The following is a 25900-nucleotide window of genomic DNA, read 5'->3' as shown; positions in this document are numbered from 1 at the left end:
GAATCAGCAGCCACCCCGCCCACAGGCCACGAGAGCCCAGCTGGGTCTCAGAGACCCACAGAAGCTCTGATGACCAGTGACCAAGCCCACTTCCTCAGCCCTTCATTCCTGGAGTCCAGCCTAGTCTCGCCTCGGTCAAACAGGCTGTCTACGAAGGGGGTGCCTAAGAGGCCACTTCCCCACGCTCTGCGGACTTCTAGGCCTGAACTGGTGGGTAGGACATACCGGTCTGCCTGGGTCCCCAGCCAGGGCCACCTTCCCCCGTGCACGCCACACTTCCGCCTCCCAGGGCTCTCTGCTACCTCCCACCCCCAGCACTCTGGAGTTGCTCTCTGCCCCGCCTTAGTTAACCTGAACCTCTCAAAACATAAATGGCTTTAACAATGTGGGTCTAAAAGCCATCACACACACAAGCTAACTGAAGGCGCCGCCCCCATCGCCACTGCTGAGGCCCGGGCCCCTCAGGCCGGCCTGTCCCCAGCAGGGAAAGGAGGCAGAGTCCCAGCTCAGGGCTGCTGGGAGGAGGCACGGCTATTTTGAATCTGTTGGCATGAAGTAGCTGCTTATTTTTAGCAGCTCCATTTACCCGCGGGTAGACACACGCTGGCTGGGGGCCCGATGGTCACACAGAGCTGACAGGCACATGTCACAGCCCCGCGAGACCTTAGCGCCCACCTCATCACTCCAGGTCTGACAGAGCCCTCCCTCCCCCAGAGGAGCCCGCAGCCTCTCCGAACAGCTCACCTCTGGAGAAGTAACTGCTTCCCTCCCAGCCTCGGCAACCAGCCCAGGCACGGCAATCTAGGGTCTTCCGCTAAACCAGAAAACAAATCTCTGGGCACGGGACAAAGAGTGCTGGTCCAGTGACTCAGCCTATTTGGCTGCAGTTACTGTGGAAAGAGCTGCAAGTCATTAAGTGGTGGGAAAGTCCTTCATACAAACAAGAGCGTGGGTGCCAAGAGCCCCGCAGGTCCGGCTGGGCTCGGGTCTGGCCGGGAAGCCACCCCCCTGCGCCCCCAACAGACTCTGTACAGGGCGGGCCGGGAAGCACTCCCCCTGCGCCCCCAACAGACTCTGTACAGGGCGGGCAGAAGGAGGGTTACAGTCGTGCGTATGGGAAATACAGTCACTAATACTTTCTGCCAACCCTGGCTAGTTGAATTTGAACATTTCTCCCATCGTTCCAGGGTTATCTGTTCACCGACAGAAGGAGGCTCAAGGCACTTCATTCATGTCTAGAAGGCCCAGCACCTCAAGTCCTAGCCGGGAGCAGGGGCAGCTAGAAGGCGGGTCTTCCTAGGACAGGGAATGATCCAGAAGGTAGAGCCCAACACCTGCTGCCACTGCATTCAGAGAATAAGAGCAGCTGCGCGCCAGGCCAGGCCCCTCCCTGCCTCTTCCCCGGCAACCCCCACCCCCCTAGCCCCGAGTTCGCTGAGGAAGACGACCAGAGCGCCTCTCGGTTCGTCCAGGCTGCAGCAACCCAATTCCTCATCAGGTTGAGGACACGCACATACATTCAAATGCATTTAAGTTGCAGCAAGAAAAAGCTTCTGTACCCCGGAAGCTCCCACTGCAGATGGAAGAGTTGGCACGTCTCATCTCATGGGTGCGTCCCAGCACCAAGCTGCGCCTGGTGTCAGAACAGGCAGAAATAACCCAACGAAGCCTGTCTCCAAGACGGCCAGGATGTCCTCAGCTTGCCATGGTGGGTTAATGACATCAGTTAAGGTTCTCAACCCAGTGTCTCCTGGGGGGCGGGGCAGTCGGCCTCCAAGCGGATCAGCACAGGTCCCATAGCAGAGTCTGAGGGGCTGGCAGCGGGCCAGACACGGGAGCTTGACCTTCACGGTCAAGGCAACGGCAGCGGCAACTCGGCCAAGCAGAGCAGGTCATGAGAGGCAAAGGCCTTCTTGATCCCCAACTGGCAACCACTTAGTCACAGGGGGCTCCTGAGCACTTGAAATGTGACCAGTGTGACTGAGGAACTGAATTTTAAATTATAATACATTTAATGTACAGAACACTGAGGTCGCCGGTTCAAAACCCTGGGCTTACCTGGTCAAGGCACATATGGGAGTTGATGCTTCCTGCTCCTCCCCCTTCTCTCTCTCTCTCTCCTCTCTTAAATGAATAAAATCTTTTTAAAAACTAAATCACATTTAACATTAATTTAACTTAAATAGCCACATACAGCTGGTGGCTGCCTAGTGGACAGCAGTTCTAGGGGGTGTTCCCAGAAGACCTGAAGGAAACAGCAGGATAATGCGGAGAGAGCCAGCCCCTCCCCCTCCGGGCTGGGCCACTCACCCTCAGCTGCATGGCGGGGGCCTGGGCTCTGCACGCGGCAGCCATGCCTCAGGCGTGTTGGTCTCAGCCCAGTCCCGGTGTTCACAGGGCTGTTCCCTTCACCCTTTGGGGGCCTGACCGAGCTGTGTTCATGTGGGCACCCTGAAGATCCCCACTTAGCTCACAGTGGGGCCCCAGGGCTGCCTCCACACCCTCCATTGTGACGGCCCCACAGCGCGGGTCAGTCACTGGGTCTGAGTCCCAGAACACCTCCCGGTCTGCTCCGCGGGGCCTGCGGCTGCACCCCACGTCTGGGTGGCATGCCTACCCGGTAGAGCCTGCTCCAGCCAGAGTGGACACCGGGGCTCTGCACCAGGAGCTCCAGGGAAGTCGAGGCAGAAGCGAAAATCCCTTTTCTGGACATAGTTTCAAATTAAGAGCTCTTCTCCAGTTCAATTAAACATTAAACTCCCAGTTTGGAAAAATAGATAAAAGAAGAAACCACACAAGTAGGAATGGAGCAGTGTCCCCCCCGGCTCTGCTGACCACTCAGGGCAGGCTCCAAACGATAAAGAATAAAAACCCAGTGCCTCCTACAAAGGGCTCCCATTGCCTTACTCGGGAGGCAGGGGAGTGGTTTAAAGTCTTGTAATGCCTGTGGTGATGAAGCAGGTACCAGCAAAGTGTTCCTGGGTACGCAGAGTGCCTGCCCTGACCACGGGCACTACACAAGACTGCCCCAAAGGTATCAAGTTGTGATCAGACAACAAGCTTATTTAAAAGCTAATAAGACGCCTGACCAGTGGTGATGCAGTGGATAGAGCATCGACCTGGGGTCTCAGGTCCCAGGTTAAAAACTCCAAAGTCGTCAGCTTGAGCCCAAGGTCACCAGCTTGAGCAAAGGGAGCCCCCTGGTCAGGGCACGTATGAGAAGCAATCAGTGAACAACTAAAGTGCCACAACTGCGAGTTGATGCTTCTCATCTCTCTCCCTTTCTGTCTCTCTGTGTAAAAGAAAAGAAGAAAAGCTAATAACCATGCCAGTGGTGGCACAGTGGATACAGCATCGACCTGGAATGCTGAGGTCACCAGTTCAAATCCCCAGGCTTGCCTAGCCAAGGCACATACCAGAAGTAACACCCTTTCTCTCTCTCTCTATAAAATCAATAAATACAAACTTTAATAAATAAATAAATAAATAATGAAAGCTAATAAAGATGACAAATGCCTTCAAAAGGAATCAGAAACAATGTTGTGAGACAAAGACCTGTCACAGCGCCATCTCAGGGTCAAAGCAAAGAGGCAGACACGGATTTTCTCTATGGCAAACCGTGTACTACAACCAGCTCAGAAATCCCACAAAGGCATACAGAGGTTGCTTCTATTCTCCAAACATGTCCTGGTACCTACAGGCCACCGAGCTCAGTGGGGCAGAGACGACTCACACAAACCACAACCGGTGAGGCCACAGAGCTCAGTGGGACAGAGACGACTCACACACCACAACCGGTGAGGCCACCGAGCTCAGTGGGGCAGAGACGACTCACAACCACAACCGGTGAGGCCACAGAGCTCAGTGGGACAGAGACGACTCACACAAACCACAACCGGTGAGGCCACAGAGCTCAGTGGGGCAGAGACGACTCACACAAACCACAACCGGTGAGGCCACAGAGCTCAGTGGGGCAGAGACGACTCACAACCACAACCGGTGAGGCCACCGAGCTCAGTGGGACAGAGACAACTCACAACCACAACCGGTGAGGCCACAGAGCTCAGTGGGACAGAGACAACTCACACAAACCACAACCGGTGAGGCCACAGAGCTCAGTGGGACAGAGACGACTCACAACCACAACCGGTGAGGCCACAGAGCTCAGTGGGACAGAGACGACTCACACAAACCACAACCGGTGAGGCCACAGAGCTCAGTGGGGCAGAGACGACTCACAACCACAACCGGTGAGGCCACAGAGCTCAGTGGGACAGAGACAACTCACAACCACAACCGGTGAGGCCACAGAGCTCAGTGGGGCAGAGACGACTCACACAAACCACAACCGGTGAGGCCACCGAGCTCAGTGGGGCAGAGACGACTCACACAAACCACAACCGGTGAGGCCACCGAGCTCAGTGGGGCAGAGACGACTCACACAAACCACAACCGGTGAGGCCACCGAGCTCAGTGGGGCAGAGACGACTCACACAAACCACAACCGGTGAGGCCACCGAGCTCAGTGGGGCAGAGACGACTCACACAAACCACAACCGGTGAGGCCACAGAGCTCAGTGGGACAGAGACGACTCACAACCACAACCGGTGAGACCACAGAGCTCAGTGGGACAGAGACGACTCACACAAACCACAACCGGTGAGGCCACAGAGCTCAGTGGGACAGAGACGACTCACAACCACAACCGGTGAGGCCACAGAGCTCAGTGGGACAGAGACGACTCACACAAACCACAACCGGTGAGGCCACCGAGCTCAGTGGGACAGAGACGACTCACAACCACAACCGGTGAGGCCACAGAGCTCAGTGGGACAGAGACGACTCACAACCACAACCGGTGAGGCCACCGAGCTCAGTGGGACAGAGACGACTCACAACCACAACCGGTGAGGCCACAGAGCTCAGTGGGGCAGAGACGACTCACAACCACAACCGGTGAGGCCACAGAGCTCAGTGGGGCAGAGACGACTCACAACCACAACCGGTGAGGCCACAGAGCTCAGTGGGGCAGAGACGACTCACAACCACAACCGGTGAGGCCACAGAGCTCAGTGGGACAGAGACGACTCACAACCACAACCGGTGAGACCACAGAGCTCAGTGGGGCAGAGACGACTCACAACCACAACCGGTGAGGCCACAGAGCTCAGTGGGACAGAGACGACTCACAACCACAACCGGTGAGGCCACCGAGCTCAGTGGGGCAGAGACGACTCACACACCACAACCGGTGAGGCCACAGAGCTCAGTGGGACAGAGACGACTCACACAAACCACAACCGGTGAGGCCACCGAGCTCAGTGGGACAGAGACGACTCACAACCACAACCGGTGAGGCCACAGAGCTCAGTGGGACAGAGACGACTCACAACCACAACCGGTGAGGCCACCGAGCTCAGTGGGACAGAGACGACTCACAACCACAACCGGTGAGGCCACAGAGCTCAGTGGGGCAGAGACGACTCACAACCACAACCGGTGAGGCCACAGAGCTCAGTGGGGCAGAGACGACTCACAACCACAACCGGTGAGGCCACAGAGCTCAGTGGGACAGAGACGACTCACAACCACAACCGGTGAGACCACAGAGCTCAGTGGGGCAGAGACGACTCACAACCACAACCGGTGAGGCCACAGAGCTCAGTGGGACAGAGACGACTCACAACCACAACCGGTGAGGCCACCGAGCTCAGTGGGGCAGAGACGACTCACACACCACAACCGGTGAGGCCACAGAGCTCAGTGGGACAGAGACGACTCACACAAACCACAACCGGTGAGGCCACAGAGCTCAGTGGGACAGAGACGACTCACAACCACAACCGGTGAGGCCACAGAGCTCAGTGGGGCAGAGACGACTCACAACCACAACCGGTGAGACCACAGAGCTCAGTGGGACAGAGACGACTCACACAAACCACAACCGGTGAGGCCACAGAGCTCAGTGGGACAGAGACGACTCACAACCACAACCGGTGAGGCCACCGAGCTCAGTGGGACAGAGACGACTCACACAAACCACAACCGGTGAGGCCACAGAGCTCAGTGGGACAGAGACGACTCACACAAACCACAACCGGTGAGGCCACAGAGCTCAGTGGGGCAGAGACGACTCACAACCACAACCGGTGAGGCCACAGAGCTCAGTGGGGCAGAGACGACTCACACACCACAACCGGTGAGGCGCTTGCAAGTCTTTTTGGGGCAAAAAAAACCACCAATGACTTCTTCTCTAGTAGGCCCATCACTGCCACCCTCTATCACTGACCAAGTGACAAGTTTGGTCCAGGAGTCAGGCAAGTGTCCTGGCTCCGGTGGGGGACAAACATGAAGCGGGCCGCCAGCTTCCCCAGACCAGAACGTGCTCGTGCCCAGAGTGGGTGCCGGGAGGGCCGCAGCCAGAAGGCAGCACGTGGGCCAGGGGCGCTGGGCGGTCCCATTCCGCCTGCAGACTTTCATCCAGTACCATTTCGCCACTACCTGGTGCCCAAATCCAGATCCTTTCGCAAGTCAACTCCATAAAGTGAAGCCAGACCTGCTGGCGTGCTACAAGGGCTCCAGCAGCCTAGCTGTCCGTGCCACCTCCCACCAACCCTCCTGGCTCCGCCACTCCCGACCCGTGCCTTCAAAGGGCTTGTCCTTGTGCATGCATCAGCGCGCTCCTGGTTGGCTACCCACCCTTGCACACTTTCTCAGGAAGCTCCTAGAAGATGGGCACCAGCAAAACAAGGAAATAAATCTCTACAGGAGTGTGCACCAACCCAGGCAGCAGTACGAGAGAAGGGATCCCCAGGGTGAGGGGTACAGGCACGGGCACGGTGCATCCCAGGAGCTGCTTAGTACCTGGTGAGCTCAAGCACTATGAGCGGAGCTCGATGGCCATGGCTGAGGCCCAGGGAGTCAGAGGACCGATGGGAGCGACAGAGAAAACTGAGTGAAAGGACACGAGGAGAGAAGGGAAGCGGGGAGAGGAGGGGCAGAAAGGAAAGAAAGGAAATACAGAAAACTAAGAACTTTACAGCTATGAGCGGTACTTATCACAACATATCCTGCCTCTACACTGATGAGGGAAGAAAAAGTGTAGGAATAACGCCTGACCTGCGGTGGCACAGTGGATAAAGCATCGACCTGGAACGCTGAGGTTGCTGGTTCAAGGCCCCAGGCTCTCGCAGTCAAGGCACAGACGAGAAGCAACTATGAGTTGATGTTTTCCGTTTCTCCTCCCCTCCTATCCCCCTATCTTTCTCTCTCCTCTTAAAAAAAAAATCAATAAATAAAATCTTTAAAGAAAAAAGTGTAAGAATAAGCCAAGTCCTTATCTTCCAGAGTAGAAAAGCAAATCAGACCATAAAAAGGAAGATGGAAAGAGAGAAAGAAGGAAGTACACTATTTAGAAATCAAAGGCAAGGACGAGTAGAAGAGTGAGAGCAGCTGCCCCGGCCGAGGACAGGACAGGTGACAGCACTCAGGACAATGCTGTTCCTGCACACCTGTGCACAGTCAAGTCAGAACTTCCTACAAGCAACACTGGGGTAAGAAATTCATATATTCTTACGTAGCAACAGGTGTTCTATTACCATACAGCTTTATGTTTCTTTAGCCATCAAAATATTTATGTCATCTCATCTATATAGTGTTTTACTTTCCCATAATAACTGAAGCTAATTTTGCTTCAGAGACAATGCCCCACCACCTGCCCTGTGGACAACAGTAACGATCACAGAGAGAACGTGATTATTCAGCCTTCAGAGCAGAGGTATCTGGCTTCCACCTGGCTGAGGTCTAGCCAGCAGCAGGTAACAGGACCCCCTTGGGCTAGTCACTTAATAAAGATCCAAGTACCCACTGTGAGCCAGGTTCTGATGGAGATGCAAAGGCCCTCAGGAAGCGAAGGTGGAGGGGTAGGTTGGAGTCACGTTTCAGATTTCAAAGATACTTCAAAGATTCGAGTAATAAACCTGCAGCCTCTAACTGCTTTGGAGAAGGAGGCCTAGGCAGCCCTTGCATGTGATGAATGAGCCATGCTCCTGGGCATCTAGGATGGTTCATCTGCACCCTGGCTCAGAGGGGGAGCCCAGGCGGGAAAAGGCTGGATAAAGAGAGGACGGGGATGGGGAAGGTCAGGGAATGCCTCTCGGAAGAGGTGGCAGCTAGCTGGAACAGCCGGGGACAGCCATGCCAACATCCGGGAGAACAGGGAAGGACAGGGGAGAGACTTCCAGGCAGGGAGAGCACGTGCCAAAGCCCTGAGGCAGGAACAAGCCTGGCTGACTCAAGAGGCCACAAGAAAAGAGATGAGGATGAGGTTGAGGGCTGCTGCTGCCAGAGACGCGGTGCCCGGGCTCACCAGGGAGCGTGGCGCTGAAGGCCTGGAACCCAGGACGGCCGCATCTCCAGACTTCCTCCAGAGACAGCAACCACTCGCACCAGCAGCCAAGGGACTCTCGTTTCTAACCTAACGATCAGAGGCTCATTCCCAAATCTGTTCCAGAAATGGTGCCTTGGTGGCTGCTGGCACAGGGCAGGTGCACACCGGCGAGTGAACAGGACACTTTCCACTTCAGGTTCTCAGCAGATGCGTTGGGATGAAGCCCCTTGATGGGGGAGCGTGGAGCAGCTGGGGACGGGGACAGACACACACACGCTCAGCCCTCACCACTTCTTTGAAATACATTTTGCAAAAACAACCTCGCTCTCTGGCCAACATAAACCATAGGCAACAGAGGGCCTTATATGGCTCGAAGCTTTCTTAATCAGAAACAGATAGATGGGCCGGAGTTGGCAGCTCCCCGTTAGAGAGGAGGAGGGGCCGAAGCCGAGGGCGGGAAGGAAGGGTGGCAGGGTGGGACAAACTCGTTTGTCAAACTCCTTTTTATTTAAAAAAAATTGTTTTAATTTATTGATTTGAGAGGGAAAGAGAGAAATTACTTTATTGTTCCACTGATTTATGCATTCACTGGCTGATTCTCATATGCACCCTGGCTGGGGATTGAACCCGCAACCTTGATGTATCGGGACTGCGTTCCAACCAACTGAGCTACCCGGCCAGGGCTGTCAAAGTCCTTTTTCACATCCCTTCACCCTCCTCCTTCTGGGCTCCCCTGAGAGAATTCCTCCTGAGGGACACGCTTCCCCTCCTCTGCGTGTGAGCCGGGGACACCAGCGAGGACACCAGCGCTCAGGCGCCAGCAGAGCCAGTTTCAGGGTTAGTGCCCATTCGGCGGCCTGCCCTTGGGCTGGGTGACTTCATGAAAATGGGCTTGTGTGATTTCCTGAGAAATTGGATGCTGGGGCCGCAGGGGTTGTCACTCCTCAGGACAGCAGTCCTGAGTCCCTGGCTCACTGGGCTGCCTCAGCCACATGCCTGCCTGGCCCAGGAAGCAGGCTGGGACCCCGCCACAGATTCAGAGCAGAAGAGGCAGCCAGCCCGGCCCCCTTAGGCAGCTACCTCACCCACCACCACGCCATGAGGGCTCCCAGGGGGGCTTTGTTCTACGCCCCCTCCCCGCTGCCCCCACTGGAGAGCAGCGGCAGCTTCGGCCTCGGGACCTGCCCTGTGCACTGAGGCCGCGTGCACTTGGCCCTCGGAAAGGATACCAGCTGCCAAAAATAGCATGACAGCACCCGCTTGGCCAGGTGGGCCTCCCAGAGTCAGAGGACAAAGCCAGGAGGAGCTCTCAGCACAGACAGAGCTCAGGGCCAGGCAGAGCGCAGGCCTCCTTCCAAGACAGCGCAGGGCCAGTCCCTCCAGCTCCCTTCTCTTTGGAAGGACAGGAAGGGGCAGCAAGAAGGCTTACAGAAGACTGAGCTGGCCTTCAGATCGGTCGTCCCCGACCAGGGCCGGAGAAGGGGGTGGGAGTGGCCATGAGTGTGGGGCCGAGCACTGGGCTTGAACAAACCCTGCTACCTCCTCCAGCCGGGCCCAAGCTGCTACTGCCAGGCAATGACCCGCTGAGGCCAGGCGACGGTCCCGTGACCTCCATGTGTGGTCTGACAGACCACATTATTATTAGCCAGGGAATGTGTGACTTCAAGGTTGTCTTCTCAACCACGCGCCAGGAGCTAGAGCAAAGTCTTCTGCGGGGTTTCCAGGCCCTCGGGCACAGCTCCAGGCTACAAGGCTTTCTCAGTCACCATCATTATTGGTGCAGCGCAACCGCACCAGGTGGTTGCCTAATTCCAATACCGCACGGCTTTGGAAAGACAAGAGCAGTAAGAAGTAGGATCCTGAACTTCGGTTTCCTGTCAAATGAAAATGTTCTGTAAGATGGGCTACAACTACCTCCATCCCAGGGCTGCACTGTGGCTGAAATGACTCAAACCACCTAACAGTCCGACTCAGCGTGTGGGATAAATCTTTTAAAAACCTGGTTTCGTTTTCTGGGTGAGGTTGGAGGGTTAACGGGGCAGTAATTGAGACAGAACCTCTAAGCGTGGAGCTAGAGATCTAGAACTCTGATCCAGGTCCAACACCCATCCGGCCCTGCATCCTGGGGCCCGCATACCTTCCTCGGGGCCTCAGTTTCCTCACACACAAAGTGCAAATACCTAACCTCACAGGGCTGAGAGAGAATAAAGGGGAACAGTTTAGGAAAAAGCCTCTTAAAATGCCAGCTAAGTGCTTAGTAAGTGTTCGTTATTCATCTTATGCTGTCGGGCTCCAAGAAAAGAAAGCTCTCACATTATATGCCAAAGGTCAGTCTAGCAAGGTTCAAACTAAGCCCGCCCAGGACTAGAGGAGGGGCGGCACCTGGAGATAAAGCCCACCCCCCAGAGCTAGCCGCATGTGGACACTATAAGATCCCTACTGCGGGGCAACTCTCCCCAGCACCTTCTGGAAAACCAGGCGTCCTAACAGAGAAGGACTGAAGGAGTGAATGAAAACGAGACTTGTAAGGTTTCTGCAAACTGTTTAGCAGAGGGCCCACACCGGGATCCTGCCAGCTGACACGTGAAGACCAAGGACAGTCAGCACAGGGAGGCCCTTTATGACAATAAACAGGCTCTCAAACCAAAACGGCTTGCAAGGGCTTAGCGCCTGACCCTGCTCCATGCTCCCATTCCCAGATCCCTCGCTACACTCTTTAAACTGTTTCACAATTGACCACTCCCTCCAACCACATAGACTACACCCAGCTTCTTAACATGCCATGCAGAGAGAGCTGATAATTTGTCACCAATGCTGCCTGGTGTGCGCACTATGAAAGATGAACCCAAACACATGATGCTTTAGCTTTTAGAGTTGGGCAAAGAACGGAGACCAGCGTAGCAGTCTGGGATGATGCACCCGATCCGACCTGCGCCGTACGGTAGGTACCGCGGCTTCGGGCCGCAGGAGGCTACTAAGCCCGTGAAATGTGACTAATATCACCAAGAAACCAAGTTTTAAATTCTATTATATGCTTAAAGCCTACATTTAACTAGCTACACATGACTAGTTGTCACCTTATAGGACAAGGCAGTCTTAGACCCTCTCCCCTAAGGATCAATTGAGATGAGAACAGAGAGATGTTCAATAAAATTTTTTAGCACAGTAGCATCTTAGAGCGAAGAGAACTTCAGATGCATCTGACACAGTGGATTGGGGTTTTATTTTGTCTTACCTGTACTATCCACTGAGCCATGCATCTGAGCCTCCCATACACAACCAGCCCTGCGGGCAACTCAACCCTTCCCACAGCCCGCAGGTACTGTAGACTAACAGATCTGAACGCCTAGATGTTGACCAATCCTTTCACCAGCTGAAGAAACTGACACCCCAAAGGGCCAACAGACCTGCCTTATGCCACATCCAGGCACCACCCCGGAAGCCTGTGCCAAGCCCTCCCTCCCCAATCCAGCGCTCTCACCCACTGAACCCAGTGGTAAAACCAGCCGCATCACGGGCAGCACTGTGAATCATGACTTCCAGAACTCACCTGGGGCCCTGCTTTGATCCCAAGCGCAAGGGCCTCAGTGACACCCACTTGGGTGAAGGCAGCCAGCCAGTATTGACAGATAGGGACAGAATGTTTACTACCGACTGTTGCAAATTACCAAATCGAGTTGTAGAAGCATCCAAATGGTGAGGACCTGGACAGAACGAAGACCATTTAGTAGCAGGAAAGGAAAGCCAAGGAATAGGACATCCTTTTTTTTTAAGTGGTCCCAAAGCCGTCTTTTAAAAAAAAAAATTCTTGTTTATTGATTTTAGAAAGAGAGAGACATCAACTTGTTGTTCCACCTATTTATGCATTCACTGGTTGATTCTTGTATGTGCCCTGACCTGGGATCGAACCCAAAATCTTGACATATTGGGACGATGCTTTAACCAACTGAGATGATACCCGTAGCTAGGGCAGAATAGAACACCTTGAAAGCTACTGATTACTAAAAGCCAGCCCTCAGAATGCCCAGTGATAACGCACACGCCTTCACTCCAACAATCTGCTTAGAAAGCAACAGAAAGATTAGGAGACAAACCCATGGATTTGACTATGCCTTGGTTCTCCTCACAAAAACCCTCCAGAGGGCCTCAGTTAAGTCCAAACGCACACTAGTTAGTTTCTCTACCTTTCAATTTGTATTTCTGTTCACCACTGAAACAATCCAGAATGACCTCCGGCTTCACCCTCCACAACTGCACTCAGAAGTGTAAGGGATTAAAGGATTAGAGAGGTGTTTGCTCACAACTCACCTAGCACAGCAAGCATCAAGAAAAAAGCATCCTCTAAATCAGGAGTCCCCAAACTTTTTTCACAGGGGGCCAGTTCACTGTGCCTCAGACCACTGGAGGGCAGACTACTAAAAAAACTATGAACAAATCCCTATGCACACTGCACATACCTTATTTTAAAGTAAAAAGACAAAACTGAAATAAATACAATATTTAAAATAAAGAACAAGTAAATTTAAATCAACAAACTGACCAGTATTTCAATGGGAAATATGCTCCTCTCACTGACCACCAATGAAAGAGGTGCCCTTCCAGAAGTGCGGCGGGGCCGGATAAATGGCCTCAGGGGGCCGCACGAGGCCCGCGGGCCGTAGTTTGGGGACCCCTGCTCTAAATCTTAGTTCCTTCATTCCCACCAATTACTGCTCCAGCCACTGTCCTACTGAAAACATTGTCATAGATTGTGTTTCCCACGCCCAGGTTTAAAATTAGGTACCAGGGCCAGCAGGTTTGCTCTGGAGTGCCACCAGTGATGGGTACTTGATCATAAAGGTGAAACTGAGCGAACCATGACACCAGAAAGAGATGTGGAAGAAACAGATCTCCCCGTAGGAAGCAAACATAGGATTAAAATACATCCCACACAGATTAGCAACTCAAACAGTACAACATGGTTTAAATGGGACAAGAGGCCCACAGGACTCAGCACCTCCCCAGGGCAGAGGAATGCTCCTCAGACTGACAAGCTGACGGTATTCATTTGTACACACAACTGGCAGCTTCCCCACAACAGCACAACAGACCAAGCTGTAGAGAACCCTCGTGTCAGCCTCAGAGGGAAGACTAGGAAGGAGTGGCTGGAAAGAGTGGGCAGGATGGCACCAGCTTGTCAGTCACACGGAGTGCCCCCTCCTCAAAGCCCTGAAATGAGCAATCAATCAAGTCCTATTTGTTGCAGCCTAGAGCCAGGTGGTTGGCTGGCAGTGTGGGGAAACCAATTGTTTTCCTATTCCTTCCAACCAAGTTCTCAGGCCAGAAGCTTGGGGGAGGGGGGGTACTTTTAACAAAATTCAAATCACTCAAGTGATTAAAGAAAAAATGTCTGTCTCGGAGATTATTGATTTAGAGAGGAAAGTGGGGAGAGAGAGAGGGAGAAACATCAATTTGTTGTTCCACTTACTTATGCATCCATTGGTTGATTCTTGCATGTGCCCTGACCCAGGATTGAACACACAACCTTGGCGTATTGGGACAATAACTGACTGAGCTACCCTGCCAGCTCAGTCTCAAAGATTCTTTAGGAAGGAATAAAAACAATGCTTGAGCCCTGGCCAGGTAGCTCAGTTACTTAGACCATCGTCCCAATATGCCAAGGTTGTGGGTTCCATACCCGGTCAGGGCACACACAAGAATCAACCAATGGCCCCGGCTGGAGAGCTCAGTTGGTTGGAGCATCATCCGTATATGCAAAGGATGCAGGTTCGATCCCTGGTCAGGACACATACAAGAACAGATTGACATTTCTGTCTCTCTCTTTCCCTTCCTCTCTAAAATCAATAAATAAATTTTAAAAGAATCAACCAATCAATGCATAAATAAGTGAAACAAGTCAATGTTTGTTTCTCTCCCTATCTAAAATCAACAAAACATTTTTTAAAAAACAAAAATAAATTAAAAAAGCAATGCTTGACCATCCATCACACACAGTGCTAGGTCTCACAAATATTTCAACTTGTCTTTAGGATGAGAAGAAACACTGTAAAGTCTAAAACTAGCCTTCACCCACAAACAATGGCTAGTACACAGGTCCAAAGTCTGACAATAATTTGGGTTACCAGGCAGAGCAAAACAAATTGCTTCAAAATACTGATGCTCAGCAACCTTACACTAGAGACACATCCACTTGGCACCCGAGCAGGCCACTTCACCAGGCACCTTCACTGTCCCCCTGCAGCAGTGGCCACGTGTGAATGTTATATTTCCTAGATACAGCTGGGAGGAGGAATGATAGTCACACACAGGGAGGGCTCCAGCAAGACACAAATCCATTAGACCTGTCTCCTTCACAGGCTTGGACAGGATCAGTTACCTGCAAATTCTAGGCCATCACCTAACAATACTCATGACAGTAGAGCCTATTTAATCCAGGTCGGCACTGAAGCTTCAGTGATTTGCATACCTGTAGGATCCAGAGGACCTCCTCTGGCCTAGAGACAATTCAATCTGAGAATTTCAGTGCTCAGAAAGTCTTAAATAAGCAGGTGAACCCCTTGAAGGCCAAGAACCGAGGACTCTGATATATGACCATACCATGCATGCTGCCCTCTTTTCATTTCAAAAAATGCTCTGTACCTTTAAGAGCAAAGAAGATGGGTGGTGCTTACTAAGAGTCCAAGTTTTGCTTTCTAAATAGTTTTTTTCCCCAAAATAATTTGGGAAGGACTTAGTTACAATAGCACTGTAATGTTACCATTTCCCAGAATTAATAGCTTATTGTAAGCAGTGTTCATCAGGAATTGCAACAAAGGTAGTTATTGTAGCAAATCAACAACTATAATTGTACCAGGTGTCCAGCAGCCGAGATTTCCCTACAGGAGGTAAATTTAAGCTCCGAGTAGCCTGAACTTCAGCAAGGGAGGCAGCTGGTTTAATCTAATTGCTCTGCCCATGCTACCGAGCGGCTAGAAAGGCCTCCACTCACACCTGGAACGAAGTGCACCGGGTTTGTGTTAGCGGCGGCGGCGGCGGAGGGGAAGGAAGGCATCAGCCAACCTGGGCATCCCCGCTGGAGAGGAAGAACGCGAAAGGCCCAGGGCTTACACGCAGTCCCGGGTCGGTTCTGCACGGCCCACCACCAACAGCTCCCTTTCTTCCCTATGCCTCCCTAGGAGGGGAAATGGGAGGGACCGAACCCTTGGCCACAAAAGAGTTGTACTGGTGAAAGGCAGCGCCGACGCGTCCAAGACAGCCTCTCCAAACACACTTGAGCCCCGGATCCTCGAAACTAGCTTGGTCCCTCCACACCGCCAGCAGGTAGGTTGCAGGGTGCCAGCGGAGCGCGACACGTGACCTACGCGCCCCCGGGCAAGAAGTCAGCGGGCAGACCAGGCAGGACAAGACACCCGGTAAGGGGTTGCAAATGCTAATCCTCTCGAAAGACACCAAGCTTCTGACTACGGGACCCTAACTCGCCCAAAACAGGGATCCAATCACAACCGGCCGCCAGCCCATCCTCCCCGTTCCGCAAACAAACCCCTTCCCCGGGTTCGCACAGTGAAGTCCCAGGGGCTGGGCTACCTGTTCGGGTTTGCCACCGCGGGCCTAGGAGGGGTGCAACCCAGGACGAGCCAAAGGGGCCCAGAAGTTGGGTAAGGTTCCTAAAGTGACCAATTCAACGCCAAAGTCTCAGGAGCGAGAAAGGGGTGTCCTCGGGCCTTGGGGCACCTCCTCGCTCTTGTGAGCACCTGGCCATGCCCAGATCCCGCCCCGCCGCCGCCTCTCCGGGCTCAGACTGGGTACACACGACCTTTGAAAAGTAAACGCGTGTGGGTTAGGCGACCTTGGGTGGGACACTCAGCTCTGTTTCATGCGAGGGTATGCGCGCTCCAGGAAAGTTAGGCTGCAGAAGGGTGGCCTGGACATCGCGTCCTCACCCCCCACCTCCGAGGGTGGTAACGCGCGTGGGGGACACCTCCTGGCTGCAGAGCCCTGCCCCAACCACGCACACGCGATCTGTCAACAGCGGCCGACGGGCTGACAACCCAGACCTTGGAAGATAAGGGGGCGCGCAGGCGACGGAAGGGAAAGAAGGGCCTGCTTGACAGCAGACGGCGGGCGGGAGCCCCTCTGTCCGCACTCGGCGTTCGGAGCCTCTGGCATCCAGGACACCTGGAGGGCGCGTCGCACACCGCACCTGCATCCTAGGCTCCCCATCACCCCGACGGCGTCGTCCTCTGCACCCGGCAGGTAGTCCCCGGACCAGCCGCCCCCAGCGGACCCAACATACCAGCTCCTCGGCGACCGCTGGGATACGGAGTCCTCGCCCGCCGCCGCCCCCCGGCCCCGGCCCCTGCCCCTGCCCCGGAGGCTCGGCCCCACGGCGCTGCGCTCCGGCCGCTCCCCCACGTGTTCGCCCAGGCCGTTGGAACACTGAGACATTAAATACTGAGGACGCGCAGCGACGTGCCCGCGGCGCAACGCAAGGCCCCGCCCCCCGCCCTCTTGCCCCCGCTCGCTCCCCGCTCACCTGCGCGTGCGCGCCGCGGGCCGCTCCCGCCCGCGCCTCTCCCAGCTGCGCCAGAGCGGGCGCGGTCTGGAGCGCTCAGCCAACATCCCGCCGCTGCCACCCGCAGACGGGCCCTGCTCAAGTTCTCGCGAGATGATCTGTAATCTCGGCGGGGCGGGATACGGGCCTGGCTGGACTTTTCCGAACCCTGTGCGACTTCGCAGTTCTCCTCCTACCTCGGCTCTGGGTAGTCCGGAGGGGCAGTTGCGCCTGCCTACGTCCTCCCCCACACACACCGAGAACCCCTAGGAAAGGCGGAGGAATCGGTGAGGGGCTGTGCTCTTCTTGGTTCCCCGTAACCATCATTACCTTGTAATGCATAAGCAGGTGACCGTTAATAATTGCTCCATTGCGTGATGGGAGGACCTGACACCACTCAAATGCAACTTTCTGCAACTTAAGGATGTCGAAGTGAAACACTTTCCTCTAAATGGGTTTGGGTTTTGGAATATTTTCTGCCAAGAGATAGTCACCATGAGTCACCGACTTCTCCAGGAAAGGCGGGAAAATTGCCCCTGACAAATCTACAGGGTGGGGTTCCGCTGCCCAGGCCTGCTCTCAGTCTTAAGACACAGGGACTTTACCCAGTTAAAAAAAAAAAAAAGAGAGAGAGATTATGCTGCCTTACCAGTGGTGTCGCAGTGGATAGAGCATGGACCTGGGACACTGAGGGCCCATATTCCAAACAGGAGGTCCCTGGCTTGGGCTCAGGCTTGCAGGCTGGAGCCCAGGGCTCATCTGGCTTAAGCTCAGGCTCACCAGCTTGAGTACCAGGTGGGGGGCTTGAGCATGGAATCATAGACATGACCCTGTGGTAGCTGGCTGGCTTGAGTCCTAAAGGGCACTGACTTGAAGCCCAGGGTTGTTGGCTTGAGCCCAAGGTTCCTGGCTTGAGCAAGGGACCACTGGCTCGGCTTGAGCCTCCCAGTCAAGGCATGTATGACAATGAACAGCTAAAGTCACAATTACAAGTTGATGCTTCTAATCTCTCTCCCTTCCTGTCTTTCTCTTGCAAAAAAAAAAAAAAAAAAAAAAGAGATAGAGAGAACATGCTAAGAACTATTACTTGTGGGAAATGCTTACTCTTCACTGGTAATTTTACATGACAATTATACCATTATTTATTGAATTTTAAGTATAAATTCATATATATGAATCCCAAGTGCAGGGTTTGATTAGCAGTACCATGCGGAACAAATAGGAAACTGAAATAGAAAAATAACAAGAAAGAAGAGACCTATTTTAGGTCTTGTGGTTTGAAATGGACTTAGGTGAAATTTAAATTGAAACCCACTGGTTGAGAAGGAGCTGGGCTTGCAAATTGTATATGGGAATAAGAGTTAGGGAGTCTTTCCAGCAGAGGCAACAACACAGGCAAAAATAGGGAACATCTGGTAAACTGACATCAGTTTGGATGGAATACAGTCAGGCAGCAGAGCGCTGGGAAAGGGGAAACAAACCATTTATTCAAAAACCCATCTTAGTAAAGCCTGGATTTTTTTCTACCCTGCTCAGTCCAAAACCAGGCATGCTTCTACCTCAGGACCTTTGCACTTGCTATTCCCTCTAACTGGAATATTCTGCAGAGGTCACTCTCTCACCTCTCTCAAGTCCTTTGCTCAAAGGTCACTTATTTAGTCTCAGTGAACCCTTTGCTGGACTCTATTTAAAACTGTAAACACGCACAATTTCCTGTCCTTTGCACTTTCTTAATTTTTTCTTCATAGCACTTAGCACTATCTACATACTGTGCACTTCATTTATTTCATGACGGGAGACAGTATTGAGATCATGGCACATAGAAGGCACCCAGTAAAAATATGTTTAGTGAATAAATGGGAAGTCATTCAGGAAGGTTTAGTAAAGAGTGGCATGCTCTAATTTCTGTTTTTAAAAGGGGTCTGTAGCTGCTGTGGAAAGAAGGAACTAGAGAAAGACCAGCACAGGAGCATGGAGGCCGGTTGGGGGGCTGCTGCAGTAGTCTCAGATGAAAAATGGTGCTGGCCTGAGCTAAGAGTCATGGCAGTGGGTAGGAAGAGACTGCTTTGGACTCCAGATAAATTTTGGGAATAGTAGCAGCAAGATTCACTCATGTTGGGGGTAAGGTAAAGGGAACAGTGAATGTGGCTGCCTCTAGCTTGAGTTACTGTGTGAAATGGGGTGTAATTTATTGAGATGAGGGGAGACAGTGACAGAGAATCATTAGTTTCATCTTGGACTCATTAAGTTTGCACTGTCCTGTGACATCCAAGTGCAAATAGTAATTAAGTTGGATATGCAAAGCTGGAGCTCAGAGTGGGGGTCTGAGTGGGAAATACAATATGTATTGAAAATCGCATAAAAAGTGAATGTTTTAAAGAAAGACAATGCTGCCTGACCTGCGGTGGCGCGGTGGACAGAGCACTGACCTGAAATGCTGAGGTCTCCAGTTTGAAACCCTGGGCTTGCCCAGTCAAGGCACATATAGCAAAACAACCAATGAACAACTAGAGGGAAGCAGCTACTTCTCGCATCCCCTCCCTCCTCTGTAAAATCAATAAATAAAATCTTAAAAAAAATAAAAATAAGAAAAAAAAAGAAAGACAATGCCTGCTTGGTGCTGGAGGTAAGAAATTCTGCAAGAAGAAACTGAGCGAGTGTGTGTGTGTGTATGTGTGTGTGTGTGTGTGAGAGAGAGAGAGAGAGAGAGAGAGAGGTCCTGGAAGCATTGGTAGGAAAGAAAATGGGGAGAGGGAGGAAGTAGAAGAAAGAGGGAGATGAGCCTATGCATAGGGTTATGAGAAGGAGGAACAGAAAACGGGACAAATGAGATCAACATGTCAGTCGTATCCAATGTATGGGGACACGGGCAAAGGCTGCCAGGGTAAAAGGAGTGAGGGGACACCGTTGTGGTGTGGTGTGATACCAGGGAAAGTACAACGGAGGTGTGGAGTAAATGTAATACCATGGAAAGTACAGGACACAAATCAAAGGGGAAAAGGTAAGAACACAGAATTAACTGTATTCACGAGAGGTCAACCTTGCAGCTGTAACTGAGGAGGTGGCCACAAGGTCAGGGCAGTCCAGAGGTTACAAAATGGCCCTAGTATAAGATTGGAATGAGAAGGGAGGTGAGGATGGAAGGTAATCCTAAAAATTTAGCCTTGAGGAAGGTAAGATTACGGTACATTGGAAGACTTTAACATCAGCTAAAAAAATGGTAGTCAAGTTCTACTTAAGACAGGGATTATAACCTAGGATGCATAAAATAGCTACACAAACCACCTGAAATTGCTTGTGTGGTTTTATTGAATATGTGTATGGCATTTTTCTCTGGAAATAGTTATGGAGAGCTTCTATCACATTCTCTAATCCTGGAATTATAAAGCGGGTGGCAAGGGGGCTGGCCAGATAGTTCAGTTGGTTAGAGTGTTGTCCCAAAGTACAGAGGTTGCCGATTCAATGCCTGGTCAGGGCACATACAGGAACCGATCAGTGTTTCTCTCTCGCTCTTTCTTCCCCGCTTCCTCTCTCTCTAAAATCAATAAATAAGTTAAAAAAAATTTTTTAAAGGAGGTCAAAGCCTGACCAGTGGTGACACAGTGGATAGAATGTTGACCTGGGACACTGAGGTCCCAGGTTCAAAACCCCAAGGTTGCTGGCTTGAGTGCAGGCTCACCAGCTTGAGTGCAGGGTCGCTGGCTTGAGTGTGGGATCAGATACATGATCCCAGGTTTGCTGGCTTGAGTGTGGGATCAGATACATGATCCCAGGTTTGCTGGCTTGAGCCCAAAGGTCACTGGCTTGAGCCCAAAGGTCACTGGCTTGAGCCCAAAAGTCACTGGCTTGAGCAAGGGGTCACTGGCTCAGCTGGAGTCCCCCGGTCCAGGCACATATGAGAAGCAATCAGTGAACTAAAGTGCTGCAACTACAAGTTGATGCTTCTCATCTCCCTCCCTTTCTGTCTTTCTGTCTCTCTCTCTAAAAAAAAGAAAGAAAGAAAGAAAAAGAGTCAAAGACACGTGACAGAAGAAGAGGTCGGAGACATTCAGAGAATGAAAAGAGCTCTGCCCATCATTGCTGGCTTCTAGATGGAGGGCCAGGAACCTAAAAAAGAAAAGGATAAAAATGTGGTAAATAGAGCAAGACAGGCTGTAATGCTGTATCTGAAAATGGAATATGTCAGTCAAAAGGAAGAGGTGAAAAATAAAGCACTCAAAGGAGACCTAAAAGAAAAAAGAAGAAGTAGGTAGTGCCCATCTAAGGGAGAAGTTACCAATTCTATCTAATCAAGAAGCTGCCCTCACCAACACGTGGAAATGGTCAGATCAGAATCCGACACTATTATTCCTTTAAATCCTGTAACTCGGCCCTGGCCTGTTAGCTCAGTTGGTTAGAGCAGTGGTCCCCAACCTTTTTGGGGCACGGATTGGTTTAATGTCAGAAAATATTTTCACGGACCAGCCTTTAGGGTGGGACGGATGAATGTATCATGTGACCGAGACAAGCGTCAAGAGTGAGTCTAAGACGGATGTAACAGAGGGAATCTGGTCATTTTTTAAAAATAAAACATTGTTCAGACTTAAATATAAATAAAATGGAAATAATGTAAGTTATTTATTCTTTCTCAACAGACCAGTACCAAATGGCCCACGGACCGGTACCGATCTGCTATTGGGGGGGGTTGGGGACCACTGGGTTAGAGCATCCTCCCAAAGTGGCAAGATTATGGTTTGATCCTCGATCAGGGCACATACGGGAAGCAACCGATGAATGCATGGCTGAGTGGATCAACAAATGAATGCTTCCTTTCCATCTCCACTCTTCCTCCCTTCCTCTTTCTGCCTCTCTTAAAAAAATCAATCAATAATAATTTTTAAAAATCCTATAACTCATGCCCCTCATTCTGACTCTGACACCAAGCAGCCTTCTGATAATTCTCTCCAAGGAGAGAAGCTGTGATTGAAGCTATGGAAGGCGCTGGCCACCTGACTGGTGGATTTTTATCATTATAAATTATGTAAGTGGCCCTCCTATTTTCTACATCTTGAACACTTTGTGGTTTTTGTTTGAATCAGCTTTCAGTTCTGGGACTCAAACGTGAACTTTCTGAACCTGTCATAAAGCTGAGGGAAGACTGGATACAGGACCTTGGGGGAATTTCACTAAAACATCATTATGGGAAGCTATTACAAAGAGTCAGCCTTCAGTAAATTAAAAGGAAAAAAAAATAGGCCCCAGTGGTAGAGCATCAGCCAGGTGTGTGGATGTCCCAGGTTTGATTCCCGGCCAGGGCACACAGGAGAAGCGCCCATCTGCTTCTCCACCCCTCCCCCTCTCCTTCCTCTCTGTCTCTCTCTTCCCCTCCCGCAGCCAAGGCTCCATTGGAGCAAAGTTGGCCCGGGCACTGAGGATGGCTCCATGGCCTCTGCCTCAGGTGCTAGAACAGCTCTTGTTGCAACAGAGCAACACCCCAGATGGGCAGAGCATCGCCCCCTAGTGGGCTTGCTGGGTGGATCCCAGTCAAGCGCATGTGGGAGTCTGTCTTTGCATCCCAGCTTCTCACTTTGGAAACCCCCCCAAAAAAAGGCTCTGGCCAGGTAGCTCAGTTAGAGCAACATCCTAATACACCAGGGTTGTGGGTTTGATCCCCTGTCAGGACATGTGCAAGAATCAAGTAATGAATGTATCATATAAATGAGTGGAACAACAAATCAATGTTTCTCTCTGTCTCTCTATCTCTCTAAAATTAATTTAAAAACAAAAACAAAAACAAGAATATGTCATCCAGTTGTCCTCTTGGCAGTCCTTCTGACCTCAGGGAGCACAAACTGGTGGCCCCCCTTTTCTACCGAAGGAATTTTTTTTTATTGCTAACAAATACAAACTGTCTTTATACTCCTCCTGTTGGAAACTAAACCCCTCTGTCTCTGCAGCACTCCCTAGTCCCTTAACCTGAAGAGGCATTCGGTTCTGCCCAGGACTACGCGTGTCTACAGGGAGGAATAAATGACCCCCTCCTAGAGAAACCAATGGAAAGAGTTGGGAAATTAACAACACTAATGTCTAATACTTAATAAGTACTTAATGCCCAGCACTGTGCAAAGGGCTTTATCCTAATTCTCCACCAACCTCAAAAACTACACACTCTTGTTACACTGTCTTCCCATTTAATAGGGCTTAGTCACGCGGCAGCAGAAGCAAGATTTTAACCCCAGAAATCTGATGTGGAGCCTATGGATTAACCAGCTCACTATCCTGCTGCCGCTGGAGCCAGACCTAGAGACTCAGAGAGCAGTTCTATATAGGAACGTGTATGCTATAGATGAAATTGTATCTCTCCGCCCCCCCCCCCACCAAAATAAGATATGTTGAAATCCTAACCCCCAGCACCTCAGGATGTGACCTTATTTAAATGCAGGGTTGTTGCAGATGCAATTAGTGAAACTGAGCTCCTACTGGAGTAGATTGGACAATAGGACTGGTGTCTTTATAACAGAGGGCCATGTGAATACAGGGAGGCACAGAGAGAACACCATGTGATGGACGATCAAGGGCTGGATTTACGCTTCTATAAGCCAAGGGACGCTGAAGATGGCTGGCAGCCACCAGACACAAGGAAGAAGCAGGGGAGGGAGATCCCCGGAGGTCTCAAAGGGAGCAGGGCTGTGCTGACACCTTCATTTTGGACTTCCTCCCTCCAGAGCTGTAAGACAATAGGTTCTGTTGTTTAAGCCACCCAGTGTGAGGCAGTTTGCTACAGCAGCCCAAAGAAACTGGTGCAGTGCCCTTCTCTCTTGAAACCGTAGGTTCCAGGTGGTAAAGGAAGTGTAAAGTCATCTAGCAGGTGATCAAAGGGGGCTGTCCCCTTCCTCCCCTCTGGACCCGAGGTGTCATGGCTTCACCAAGCAGAGGCCCATCCAAAGGGCTATGATGAAAGGTTTCAAATAGACATGACCCAGGCTCTGGCACCATCCCCACAGCTGGAATTTTCCAGCTGTATAGTATAGTTAAGACCTTAGTCCTGGCCCTGGCCGGTGGCGCAATGGATAGAGCATCATCCTAGAGCACCGTGGTCTCCCACTAGACCCCAGGATCACCAGCCTGAACCCCGGGCAGGGCACATACACGAAGCAATCAATGGGTGCACCACTAAGTGGAACAACAAGTTGATGCTTCTCTCTCGCTCTCCCTTCTTCTCTCTCAAATCAATGGGGGGGTGGCTTAATTCTGGTTCTGCTCAGTGGGTGCCGGCAGGGGTCTGGCCATTTCCAGAGCTCCCTCCACTTTCCCCAGCTTCCTCCAGTGCTATTCAGCTTGGAAGTGGAGCCCAGGAAACTCTGCAGACTACTTCAGGCAGGGGAATGAAGTTCTACCCCAAATCAATTCAACTATAGCCAAGCTCATGCGTATAGAGAAACAGCGAAATAACCCGAGATTGTTACTAACTTCATTTTACTACATGGGAGGTATCTCCTGGCCCAACTGTTGGGATCCTCCCAGAAGGCCACTTGACCATGCTGGGTGCCTGTCTATGGACGTTTGAATTGCTTGGTCTCTAAGAAAACGGCTGTGAGCCCTTTCTGGCAAGGTTTAAAATCTGTTATGCGGTGTTTGTTTTGTGCGTTTGCCCACCTTTCAGTGTACCATTGCAGATGGGATGGTTAGAAACAGCAAGATCCAAAAGCCGCAGATAATTGCGGGGATACAGGAACTTCCCCTTAGATGAGACATGTTGCAAGGTGACCCGCCTCCAGGAGTGACGGGCAGAGCACATAGCATATGGGAGCTTGGCTCTGGCACCCCAATTTCCATTTCCTCCAGCCTGCTCCCACCCCCTGCCATCTCTCTGGAACCATTTTCTTTTTTTAATAAATTTTTATTCATCAAATTATGTTGCAAACCCCTCGCCCAAAGTCAGATTGTCCTCCGTCACCCTCTATCTAGTTCTCTGTGCCCCTCCCCCTCCCCCTAACTCTCTCCCTCCCTCCCTCGCATGTCCTCCCTCCCCCCCCACCCTTGGTAACCACCACACTCTTGTCCATGTCTCTTAGTCTCATTTTTATGTTCCACCAATGTATGGAATCATGTAGTTCTTGTTTTTTTCTGATTTACTTATTTCACTCCTTATAATGTTATCAAGATCCCACCATTTTGCTGTAAATGATCTGATGTCATCATTTCTTATGGCTGAGTAGTATTCCATAGTGTATATGTGCCACATCTTCTTTATCCAGTCTTCTATTGAAGGGCTTTTTGGTTGTTTCCATGTCTTGGCCACTGTGAACAGTGCTGCAATGAACATGGGGCTACATGTGTCTTCACGTATCAATGTTTCTGAGGTTTTGGGGTATATACCCAGTAGAGGGATTGCTGGGTCATAAGGTAGTTCTATTTTCAGTTTTTTGAGGAACCACCATACTTTCCTCCATAATGGTTGTACTACTTTACAGTCCCACCAACAGTGAATGAGGGTTCCTTTTTCTCCACAGCCTCTCCAACATTTGCTATTACCCGTCTTGTTGATAATAGCTAATCTAACAGGAGTGAGGTGGTATCTCATTGTAGTTTTGATTTGCATTTCTCTAATAACTAATGAAGCTGAGCATCTTTTCATATATCTGTTGGCCATTTGTATCTCTTCCTGGGAGAAGTGTCTGTTCATGTCCTCTTCCCATTTTTTTATTGGATTGTTTGTTTGTTTGTTGTTGAGTTTTATGAGTTCTTTGTAAATTTTGGATATTAGACCCTTATCTGAGCTGTCGTTTGAAAATATCAGTTCCCATATAGTTGGCTGTCTGTTTATTTTGATATCAGTTTCTCTTGCTGAGCAAAAACTTTTAATTCTGATGTAGTCCCATTCATTTATCTTTGCCTTCACTTCTCTTGCCATTGGAGTCAAGTTCATAAAATGTTCTTTAAAACCCAGGTCCATGATTTTAGTACCTATGTCTTCTTC

General features: G+C 51.2%; 1 protein-coding gene across 3 annotated transcripts in view; it reads right to left on the bottom strand.

Annotated features, from left to right (window-relative positions):
- AKAP1 (A-kinase anchoring protein 1) overlaps nt 1-16998 on the bottom strand; it is a 34588-nt gene extending 17590 nt beyond the window's left edge. Inside the window, exon 1 of one of the 3 annotated variants that reach the window (XM_066264021.1) lies at nt 16924-16998. The gene's annotated coding sequence lies outside the window, so the exon portion shown is untranslated. Of the gene's footprint in view, nt 1-15974; nt 16124-16683; nt 16847-16923 lie in introns of those variants that run through there. The other 2 variants (XM_066264019.1, XM_066264020.1) reach the window with 2 other exon arrangements.
- Nucleotides 16999-25900: the final 8902 nt, after the last annotated feature.

Source organism: Saccopteryx bilineata, chromosome 2 (genome assembly GCF_036850765.1).
Source record: "Saccopteryx bilineata isolate mSacBil1 chromosome 2, mSacBil1_pri_phased_curated, whole genome shotgun sequence".
NCBI lineage: Eukaryota > Metazoa > Chordata > Mammalia > Chiroptera > Emballonuridae > Saccopteryx > Saccopteryx bilineata.
The sequence above is the reverse complement of the archived record's forward strand: the minus strand, read 5'-3'. Positions and strand labels throughout refer to the sequence as shown.